The sequence below is a fragment of the Microtus oregoni genome, unplaced genomic scaffold, assembly GCF_018167655.1.
Source record: "Microtus oregoni isolate MIOR12 unplaced genomic scaffold, Mior012 000014F_ref0000157, whole genome shotgun sequence".
Classification (NCBI taxonomy): domain Eukaryota; kingdom Metazoa; phylum Chordata; class Mammalia; order Rodentia; family Cricetidae; genus Microtus; species Microtus oregoni.
The window spans coordinates 4036884-4047976 of NW_024543073.1; the positions used below are offsets into that span (position 1 = coordinate 4036884).

Below are 11093 nucleotides of genomic sequence, written 5' to 3' on the forward strand. Positions count from 1 at the left end.
CGCCTGCCTCTGCCTCCCCAGTGCTGGGATTGAAAGCGTGCGCCACCACCGCCCAGCTAAAATACTGCAACTTAACTAGTGCTGAGTCCGTGTGCAGACACGTGCCATAGCTTTAAGAAATGAATACTAGGGTTAGAATGGCCGGGCCATGTGGCAGGTGTTATGTTTAGCTATAGAGCTTTCTGGATGGTTTGAACATTTAAATATTTGCTAACTTTTAATTAGACTTGCGTCATTATTATTAGGCTTGACAGTTTTGAATATATATTCTGGATATAAGGCCTTTGTTAGACATTTGATTTGTACGTAATTGTTCTGCAGTCAGTTTGTGGCCTGTCGTTTTATTGAAAATTTTTAAAAACCTTTTCAGTGTGCATGCACTATGTTCTTGTAACACTTTATAAAACAAACAACGACAAGAACAACAAGACAAAAGGTTTGCCTTTTCCCACCTATCTGCTTATTCTTATGCACCTTTTCCACTGTTGTGACAGCTTCACCAGTTTTGAAATATGTGGCTGTTACAATGTCAAACAAAGATAAAATGCTAAGCTAGTAGGACTCCTAGATCTTTAATATAGTATTTGAATAAACAATTATTTAAAAAAATACCACTCCTGCAATCAGTAATAACCAACTAAGAAATATAATAGAAAAAAAATACTACTCATACGAGCACCAAAAGCAACACTAGAATAGGAAAAATCTAGTCAGAACTATACAAGCATTTCACAATATAAAAACGTAAGACTACTTTGACCCAATAGCAAAATAGTTTATTATAGAACTTTACACATTAATTAAAATTTCACATTAAAAATTAGAGACTAAGGGCCAATATTCAGACAACAAAAAGAGGATTTAGTGTATCATTCAGACATATAAAGAATAAAACATGCATGGGCACATAAGAACAGACAAGTCAACAGCATGAAATAAAAAGTTCAAGTGTATATAATCACTTTTAGGATGGATGTAGCTCAGTGGTTCACAGCACATCTTCATGTGCATGACTCTGTTTTGATCCCTTTGTTTGACCACAAAACAAACAAACAAAAATTCCAGATAAATAATAAAAAAATTATAAACTGGGCATGCACACACCTGTAAGTCTCAGCTGGGGGGCCGAGGAAGGAAAATCAATTAAGCCTAAGACTTGGAGGCTAGCGTGGGCAATATAGGGACAGCATACAAAACAAAATTTGATTTTACATATATATATATGTGTGTGTGTAAAATATATAAGATATATACACACATATATGTGTGTGTGTGGCTGTATTACGTATATATGTATGCACATATGTATATATTGTATATATCTTATATATATATTGCCTCTCATGTCATTATTCAAAGATATACTTTAGAACAAGTCCTATGAGGAAAAGTACAAAAGGATATTTTTATTATACAAACACATTTCAAAGTTAATAAAAAATAAGCACAAAAGTCAGATTTTATAAACTTATTGGAAAACACAAAACATTTATGACCTTTGAGAACAAATCTTTTACAAGTTATCTTGCCTATGTTAGTCAATGAGAGTTTCATGAGTACTTTGATAAAGAGCCATGTTCTCACTCAAGACCTAAAACACTGCAAATACAATTGATGACAAACAGTTCTCAACTACAGGAAGCTGAATGCTAACAGGTAAAATATGTGCAAAGTGATTTGGGAACAGAATATCCTATTCGGGGCTCGGGGCACCCAGCTATAAAACAAGGTTACAGTTTTGAGAACAAGAAAACTGTGTAGGGTTGAAGATCACCAATGGGAAGGTCTACCAACAAGAACTGTGCTATCTGAAACAGAGCTCTGAGGAAATCAGCTTGCACTAGGGGGTGCAATTGCAGGGCATGTATGTAAGACAGGACCTCTACACAAGAAAGGACTGCACAGGAGACAGCACCCCACTATTTACAAGTAATAATTAACCCACCCTTCCTTACAGAAAGGATGAGAGTGGCTACTAAAGAGACTCTGGAATTTTGGAAGCCGGACATTCAACTTTTAACAGGCAGCTCACCTGCTTTACTGAAGGCATTTATTTAGGTGCTTGTCTGGAGAGCAGTCCAGGCAGCTTGAAAGCATCAGTCTAGTCTCAGCACACACTAACAGACACAGCGCATTGATTCGGGATTGGAGAAACTCACAAAATCACTCTAAACAAAAAGTCCTGGCAGCTCTGTGACAGCACAGGTGTTTTTGAGGCCTTCCGTTTACCTCCTTGATTTTTAAATTCCTCAGAGCTAGCTTCTGGTTCAAAATGCAACCACGCAGTGCAGCTGGTTCTCTCCTTTAGTCACTTTTTTTTTCTCTGCTAGCTTTTATCTCCTGGCCATGAACGAACCCAAAGGTAAAGTACTCAGAATCTACTTTTCTTTTAAAATATGTACTTTGAAGACATGTAACTTCAACGATTACCTTACTTTCAAAACAAATTTTAAGAATTCTGGCTTGAATCTTCAATTCTAGTTATGTATCATCTTAGATATTCTGCATCTGATACAAATCAATTTAATAAATCTTGCCCTCAAAAGTACCTACAAACATATATGCTCATGTACACATACAACATAATGGACCAACACACAGAAACTCCCCCCCCCACACACACATCAATAAACAACTCTTCATTTTCGGTTGCCTAGGTTCTCTGATCTACACTTTAACTTGACTTCTGTTACAATCCTTACCCAGACTTCTTCCACGGCCCTCTCACCTACCTGTCTTTGTTGCTGACTGGACCTGACCACAGCACTTAACGATGGTACCGCAGCTCCTCTACCACCACCTCCTCTTCCTCTGATGACGGCACTTAGAAGATTTCGTCTATCAGAGAACTGGTTTCATCTCTCTGCACTGCCCAACTGATCTCCAACAGCCAGTCTGATTTAAAAATAATGGTAATAGAGGAGGTGGGGTACAGTTCATAGTAGGGCACTTGCTTCCAGTGTGGAAAGGCCCTGGTTCAACTCCCAGCCCACTACATAAGACAGACCCTTTCCTTAGATGTCTCTCAAACGATTCTGCTATAATCCCAGAGAGAATTATAAGCAATCTGGCTTTTTACTCCAATTATGCTTAAATTATTCTTTTAGTTTTCCAACTGCAGAGTAAACATTTAAGCTCCCCGTTTTTCATGGCCTCAGCAAAATGGTCTAACTTTCATCGTTTCCATGGCAGCCACACCTAGATGGTAAGCTCCAGTGACAAGAGACTTCTAGACTTCCTCAAAACACCTTCTTGAACGTGTGCCTGCCAGGCCTTCCAGTTTGATTCTACAAGGCCAGTGCCCTGCTGATTCTGCCCTGTTCCATTGTTTAAAACCCAAATGAACATCTCTGTGGAATTTCCCCCACAAGCACAAACATCTGTGTTCCCACTGCACTTTCAGAGTTCCCTGAAAGGATCCAAACTCGAGCACAGTAATTACACAGCTTCATAAGCTGAGAATCCTGAAGCCCTTAGCCAACAACTGAAGGAGAGGTTAGTTTATGTATATATGCACATGTGGAAGTGGTACTGATGGAGAATTACACATGTATGCAGTGCTGAGGACTGAACCGGGACAGGCACATGCTGAGCAAGCACTCTCCTATTGGGCACGTTCCCAGCCTAATGATGAGCTTTCAAGGACCTGGTAGAGCCATTTTACCCTGTCACTCACGTAGACAATATAAAAAAGTAGCATGTACTACAGTTAAGAGTTCAGCCTAAACTCAGATTATCTAAGTATAAATATGGAATCTGACCATAATGTCTGTGTTTGGGGGCTTGCTATTGTGTGCCAGAGGCTACTAAGGCCTACTTCTGTAAGGCTATGTTCAGAGACTGACATACAAGCTGCACAAGTTACTGGTTACTAAAATGAATATCCTGTAAGTAACAGCACATGGCAGTCCTTGACGAAGTTCTACAGTCCCCTCCGTTCTGTTTGAACAGGATCTCTCTAGCTTCCCCTTTATCCAAACCTTATCCGGGTCTCAAGGCTGACCTCTAGGAAACACACTGGCTACTTCAATTCCAATCTTTCCATCACTCATTATTTACATGAAACGCCTCTGTATCCAGGTAATTTTTCACACACCAGTTTGTCAATCCAATTTTGCAAACTTTCAAGAACCTAGATGCTATCTCAGGAATCTTTATGAATTCCACGAAAGGCTGAATGCTTAGTAAAATAATCTCAATAGAAACCTCACTATGATCAAAACACTCGGCAATCAAAGACACAGAGAAAGCTGTGAGAATTTCCATGTTCCTTTTAGCAACACGTATCAGGACCCAGGTGATATGCGGCAAAATGAGGTCTGAAATCATGCCTAGGGAAAACCCCTTTCTGCTACTGCAGTGCTGTGGGCAACACTCAAACTATACTAATGAATTTTCCATAAGAAATCTGCCAACAGGGCGGTTTGTGAACACAGGATTTGGAGTCCTATCATTTTTGAGCCTGTTTCCATTTCTAAAAAGGAGACATTGTAACAACTACATCACAGGTATATAATAATCAGCATCCATCCTAGAATTTAACTGAAATGTCACATTCTCTTAGGAAAAGTATTTTTAAATGAAAACTGTCATGAATAAAATAGAACAAAATGTCCAGTTACATAACAATGTTGTATTAAATTAGCAGGTAGCAGTGTTTATGATATTCTAGATCATCTGTGTCAATAATACAAATAAGAGTGAAAAATTCTACTATAAAGTTTATCCTTATCTGACACTTGCCCCTTGCAAATTTTTTCTTTCATCTGTGAGTCGAATCCAATGGGCATAGCTATTCCCTAAAAGTAACCTGTGGAAAACACAATTTAACCTACAATCAGATTAATTCTTTTAATACAGTATTCCAGCTTAGAGTTCAAAAATAATTCAAAATGTCCAATATGAACATCAACTTAAGGTGATGGCGATCACCCCCTCTAATAATGAGCCAGTAATTCCAAATTAAGAGTTGTTCCAACGGGAAGCCGGCAGTCACACATGATCTAGAAGGGTTTGTTTACTGCACTGACCAGACCAAACAGCTTAATCTTGCGGAGGATTCACCCTGACGTTCCAGTATCAACTGATGGCTTTTGAAGCGGTACAGCTGCTGGAACGTCCAATAACTATACAAATTAAGCCCAAATGAGTTTCCTTTTGATGGGAAAATGACAAAAAGAGCAGTGGGCCAGGCCTCTGACAATGTCTTGTTTGGCGTTCTGAATTACAACGTCAACGTCATCCATCAAGGAAAGAAGAGAGCCCCCGCTACTTGGAAAAACAAACAAACAAACAAACGTTTTCCCTTACGAGAGGAGGTGAAAATTTACAGACAGATGGGATTGCTCTCGGGCTGTAAGGCAAGTGGGATGTATTAGGAAGGGTGCGTAAAAGGGACGGGAGGGAGCGTTAATATTCATAATCACTGAACTTTTTCATCAACGCCAAAACGTTGCGATTTCTGGGTGAAAAGTTCACTTTGGGAAAGAGAAATCAAGAGCAGGGAGTGAAGTCAAGTCTGGGGCGGGTGGCATTTCAGGGGACACAGAAGACTACACTTTTTGGAGCCATGTCCATAGCTGGTTCAGGGGACAAGGCACAGGAACTGGGAGAACGCGGGACGCGGTCACCCAGGACGCGCGATCCCGAGGGAACTTTGGGGTGGGGGGCTCCGGAACTGTGCGTCAGGAACGCGGCTGGAGAAGCCGAGTGACAACGCCAGGAAAGTGGGAGCCAGGCGTGGGGACGGAAGGAATGCGGGGATTCCCAAGCCGGCCTGACGGGCTCCGGGTGTACGCGACGCTCCAGCCTGGCCCCGCTGGGCCCCGGGTGCCAGGTGGCGGCCGCGCCAGGCAGCCCGCCCCCTCCCGCGCCGGGGCCCTGCTCTCCTCACCTCAGACAGCGAGCCTCGCCGCTCCCGCGCGTCCCGCAGCCTCGCGGATCGGGGCCCACTCCGCCTGCCCCTCGGCTGAGCCGCAGCCCGGCGGGCTCGAAACTCTGGCCTCCCGACGGCACACGCCGCCCTCCGCCCGCGGCCGACCTAGGCTCTCCTAGCCCCGCCCCTTAGGGGCCCGCCCCCTAGAGTCGGACCCCTGGAGCTGATTGGCTCGGATCAGTCCCGGAGCGCGTGGCCATTGGTCCGGGGTCGCCGGAGACGAAGGGGAGGGGCTGCGTGCAGCTGCGATTCCCGTAATGCGGCTCCCGGCATCCCGGATTCCCGTGGCTGAGCCCGGTCTTCTCTCCCAGACGAGATCGAAGGCTTCCCCGCTGCCGCTCCTGCGCGGGTGGCCGGGCGGAAGGTTCCATTTTCCCGAGGGTAATGGGGTCGCGGACCGCAGCCCGCGATCCCTCCCGCCCGGCCTCGCCTGCCTCCTTGGGCGGTCATCCCCGAGGGCCTGCTAGCCTCGGGAGAGCGCCCGGAGGCCCTTGGGGCTCTGGAGGCGAGGGAGCTCCCTGGGGATAGGGCAGGGCTTGGTGGCTGTAAATGCACACGCCAGTGGTGACCACTTCAATCCTAGGCTTAAGTAAAGGAACCCTGCTTCTGTGCTGTGTTTTGTTGTTAGTAAATGAGTTTGGGTGTGATTGATTTGATCAGTGAGTCCCAGAACTGGTGACTTGCCATGAAACTCAGATTTTTTTTTTTTTTTTTGTGGTTTGCGTCTCCTGATCTGTGATTAGAAGTACCGCGGAAAAACCAATTTCATTGTAATTCACCACCTTTCCCTCGACTAAAAAATGAACCTAAAGGCTCTCGTGTGTGTGTGTGTGTGTGTGTGTGTGTGTGTGTGTGTGTGTGTGTACCCTCCCACACATAAAGCAAGATAGGAAGCTTAAAGATAAGTAATGTGTATCTGTAAAGTAATACTTCAGTTCATGTTGGTTAGCTGAGCATGGGGCCTGCCCTGGAGTGTGGTTGATATCAGTGTAACTCCTTTGGAGAAAACTGATTCTCTCTTTCCCAACATCTATCTTTTTGTTTGTTTTGTTCTAAAGGAGTGAAAGGACAGGAAGTGGATGGACGGGTGTGTGGGAAGAGTTGAGGGACAGCAAAGAATGTGATAAAAGTATACTCTATAAAATTCTCAATAAAATTTTTTAAAAAGATTAAAAGTGAAAAAAAATGATTCAAAAAGAGAGAAACTGCAGGCAAGGGACTTTTGGGAGAAAGGTAGGCTACAGTGATGGAGCAAATGATACCCATAAATTAGTCATTTAAAGTTCTTTGTTATGTTGAAGATTCAGCTGGAATAAAACGGATCTAGCACAACATATCTCCCTACTCCCCTTTCCTTCTCTCTCTGCTGCAGATCTCTGTACCCCAGCTCTAAGTCATGGCCCCTTAGCTGTTGGTGAGATGCTTTGCAAAGCCACTATTAAAGGAGTTCCAGACACGCTTGAGGTTGATGCTTCAACCAAAGATGTGTTCACCTCTCGCCACTGCTGTCTGCTAACTTCGGAGTGTGACTAGATAGGGGTAGAAAGACTTGAAGAGGCGTTGTTCAATTGAAACGCTTACAAAGGTGCAGCTAAGGTGGCTTTGGAACAATGCATAGCAGTTCATGGTGCCTCTGCTTCAGACTGTCAAAAGTACAGATCGCCGTGGCCCTGGAAAAGTCCGGAGTTTCTTTGTCTGCAAAATGATAAAGGTTCTGGCCTGCTACGTTGCAAGAATGAAATTCTTTAAAAGGCAGAAAGGGTTTGACACATGGTTATAACAGTTATCCTTGAATGTCTCTTATGCCATTGCTTCTCAGGCCTTCCTGCATTACAGCATTCATTTAAAGTTCGGTTTCTCTGAGGTAGTCATGAGTAGAAGGAGGTTAGTATCTTGAAACACATGCACCTCCTTGACCCATCGGTGGAGAATATGAAGGTCTATGCTGCCCTTACACATACGTACCTTATCGTTCATTTATGGCTTTCATGGCACTAAGAAATTCACATTTTATGAGATTAATTAAAATCCTAAGCAAAGGGCCTGGAGAGATGGCTCAGCAGTTAAAATGCTTGATGCTCTATAGCAGAGGATCCAAGTTCAATTCCCATCACCCATATCAGGTGGCTCACAGTTCCAGGGACTCCAGTACCCTCTTCTGGCCTCCAAGGATGCCTGCATACACATGGTACACATAAACTCAAAAGGACACACACTCATTACAAGAAAAATAAGTTTGACAAACAATCCTGAACAGAAAAGATGAATCAGTGTTGGACAAAGAAGTTCCAGAACCACAAGACAATAGGAAATACCCACTCTGTGGAGGCTGCTGGATTTTTCCAGACCTCTCTGCAGAATGTCGATCCTGAAATGAGAGCGCTTTCTGGTTAAGAATTTGTCACTAGACAGCCCTGTCAAACATCGCAACACGCACCTTTTTTTCGTAACGTCTTGTTTCTAAATGTGGTTGATAATAAGTACTAGTTAGTGAAATAAAGAACAGGAAGGAGAATGGGCAGAGGAGTGGCATATGACCCCCCCAAACTGTGATTGGGACCCACAAAGAAAGCTAATGACACAAGCTACAGGATGCAGGTGACAAGAGCTGAAGACAACCTTTACCTGCTTCTGCTGACCTATGCCTGCGCCCTGTGATGTTTCTGAAACTCTGTGTCACACCTACAGTTGATCACACACCCTGCTATCTAACGATTGCAGCGTGCGTCTCGATGATTCAGTGACTGCTCTGAGCTCGCAGTTTCTCATCCTTTCCCTGTGATCATCGCCTTCATCTTCTATGCAAGCAGCCTGCAGGTAAAGCCACACCTTCATCCTCGTCAGTTTATGACTGAAGTCGCTCCCTCTCCCAAACTTGGGGCTGTGTTTCATTCTCAGTCCTTAGCCACCTACCTCTGCACCTCCCTTTCGTGTTCACTCCCTCGGAACCTGCAGCCTGCCCTCAGTGTGACCTCCAGACCTTGTTCTCACAGCTTGTCAGTTATCTTCTACCTGTTCTCATCTTCCTAAGCACTGAGAACTTTTTGATCAGTCATTTAAACCGTCCTGTCATTTGTTTCTTCAGCCATATTTGCCTTATCGGCCTAGTTGCTAACAATTTTCCCTTTCCTTGGGCTGTATCCAGTGCTTATCTTAGGATAGAGATGTATCTCATATTCTCAGGAAAATCAAGTCTACCATTTGTGAGCATCTTTGATTTTGTTTTCAGTTTAGGATTCATCTACTGTAGACATGTATCCATTTCCTCTTTGTCCTTCTGTCTCCCAAAAAGGAAGGTCCTTCACAAAAATGTTCATAAGGAATAGTATTTTACTGTCAATCAAACTTTTCTTAAGATCTTTATCTGAAGAATAAAATTATATCAAACAGTGGGCTGTTTGGGGGTCCTGAATCTATGAATTAAGGAGGTACTGTTAGGAATATGGCGTGAGTTGAGACCTTGGGGGTGAGGGTGCCTAGGTGCTAACAGGTATGAATTGTTCCAATTGTTCAGCGTGTTTCCTCACTAAACATTCACTACTAATTACATGCCAGCACTGAGATATAGATCTAAAGTGATGTATATTTTCCTTGAGGGGCAAAAAGTGTAATGCCATAGATAAATAAGCAAATAAGGATGACCTCGATGTCACACTGCAACCGATAAGGTAAAAAGAGTATTTTGGGAGAACTTATTCTTGAATATTTCAAGAGCGTGGTTCTCTCTGGCTCATTCATGTACAAACTTATCCCTGGCTGGGCTAGAAACAGCCACAATCCCTTAACACTCTGTGGTAAAATTAGAACTAGTTCCCTTCTTGGATGTGAAGTTGAGTCTGCACTGATGGAAGGAATACAGACAAGCGAACCTGAGTTGAGCTGGGGGCTCCCCCTGTGGCCTCTGGGAGGGCTGAGACACCATGTATGAAGTCCATGCATCTTAGCAGACCACCTCAAGAGAGCTGAGAGCATCACCTCAAGAGCTCTGAGGAATGAAGGTGGTCCTGCTGATGTCTGCCTTGCTGCTACCCCTGCTTATGCACCAAGCATGTGAGTGAGACCCGTCTTGGAACTTTAGATCAGCTTAGCCATGAGATGAATCTGTGGCCCCAATCAATGACACCGAGGCAGAATTGTCTAGATGAACCCCGTCCAAATCTCCAGCTCAGAAATTATAGTAAGATAAAAATGTAACAGTGAATCACTGTTTTGTTAAGAGCAGTAAATAAAAGCCCTCAAACTAATCATACAACACACTGAAATTCTGGCCATTTTGCTCCCCTGCAGCTATGGACAGTTCCTATTGTCAAAGACTTTTTATAAAGTCCTCTACAGCCTGGCCTTTCCCCCTGCCTGTCTCCCAACATGACCTCCCGCTGTAGGTGCTCTAGCGGCTCATATTACCTATTTGTTAATGGTTCCTGGGCCAAGATCCAATATGCTGTATTCTGCGTCCACGCCAAGAAGAAGACAGCTTATGTTGTTCCCATGGCCTGTTGTGGCCTAACTTGCTTGCCAGTTTTCGGCGTTCATCTAAGGACTGTTCCGACCCAGAAGTCGACTCTTGGCCATGAGAAACTCACAGCAAAAATTCAGATCATTTCAAATGAATGACCTTTCATCCAAGAAAAGGAATTGGGGAGGTTGGAAACTTCTGACCACAGGGAGAAAAAGGAGTTGGAGCAAAAAGAGAGAGCCGGATTTGGGTGTGACATTGATTGGAATGTGTCTCCCTCAAGGTTTGGTTGTCAGTGTGGTGGTGTGGAGAGGAGACGGGACCTTTAAAAGTTGGTGCCTAGTGGAAGGTAGTAGCCATGGTACAGGGGCAGCACCTTGGAATGAATTACTGTTGATCTCATGAAGGGAGGTTGTTATGGAGCTAGCCCCACGTGTGTGGCCTCGTCGACACATGGCATTTCCTTCTGCTGTTATGCCATCTTGTGACACAGCCAGGGTACCTTTACCAGAAGCCAGATAGAAGGAGTCACTCCATCTTGGACTTTCAGCCTTCAAGAACGAACTTTTCTTTATAAGACAAAAACAAAACAACCAGCATCTGGTATTGAGTTATAGCAACACAGATAAATGAATATACTTTGTTACGTGGTAAACTAGAAAATTTTCTTGTTCTTCACCTTAGTCTCTGGCAACACATACA

At 43.8% G+C, this 11093-nt stretch overlaps 1 protein-coding gene across 2 annotated transcripts in view; it reads right to left on the reverse strand.

The window, feature by feature from the left end:
- Il6st (interleukin 6 cytokine family signal transducer) overlaps window positions 1–6023 on the reverse strand; it is a 40196-nt gene extending 34173 nt beyond the window's left edge. The window contains exon 1 of one of the 2 annotated variants that reach the window (XM_041663276.1): window positions 5894–6023. The gene's annotated coding sequence lies outside the window, so the exon portion shown is untranslated. The remainder of the gene's footprint in view (window positions 1–5893) is intronic. The other variant, XM_041663277.1, reaches the window with a different exon arrangement.
- Between the last annotated feature and the right edge of the window lie 5070 nt (window positions 6024–11093).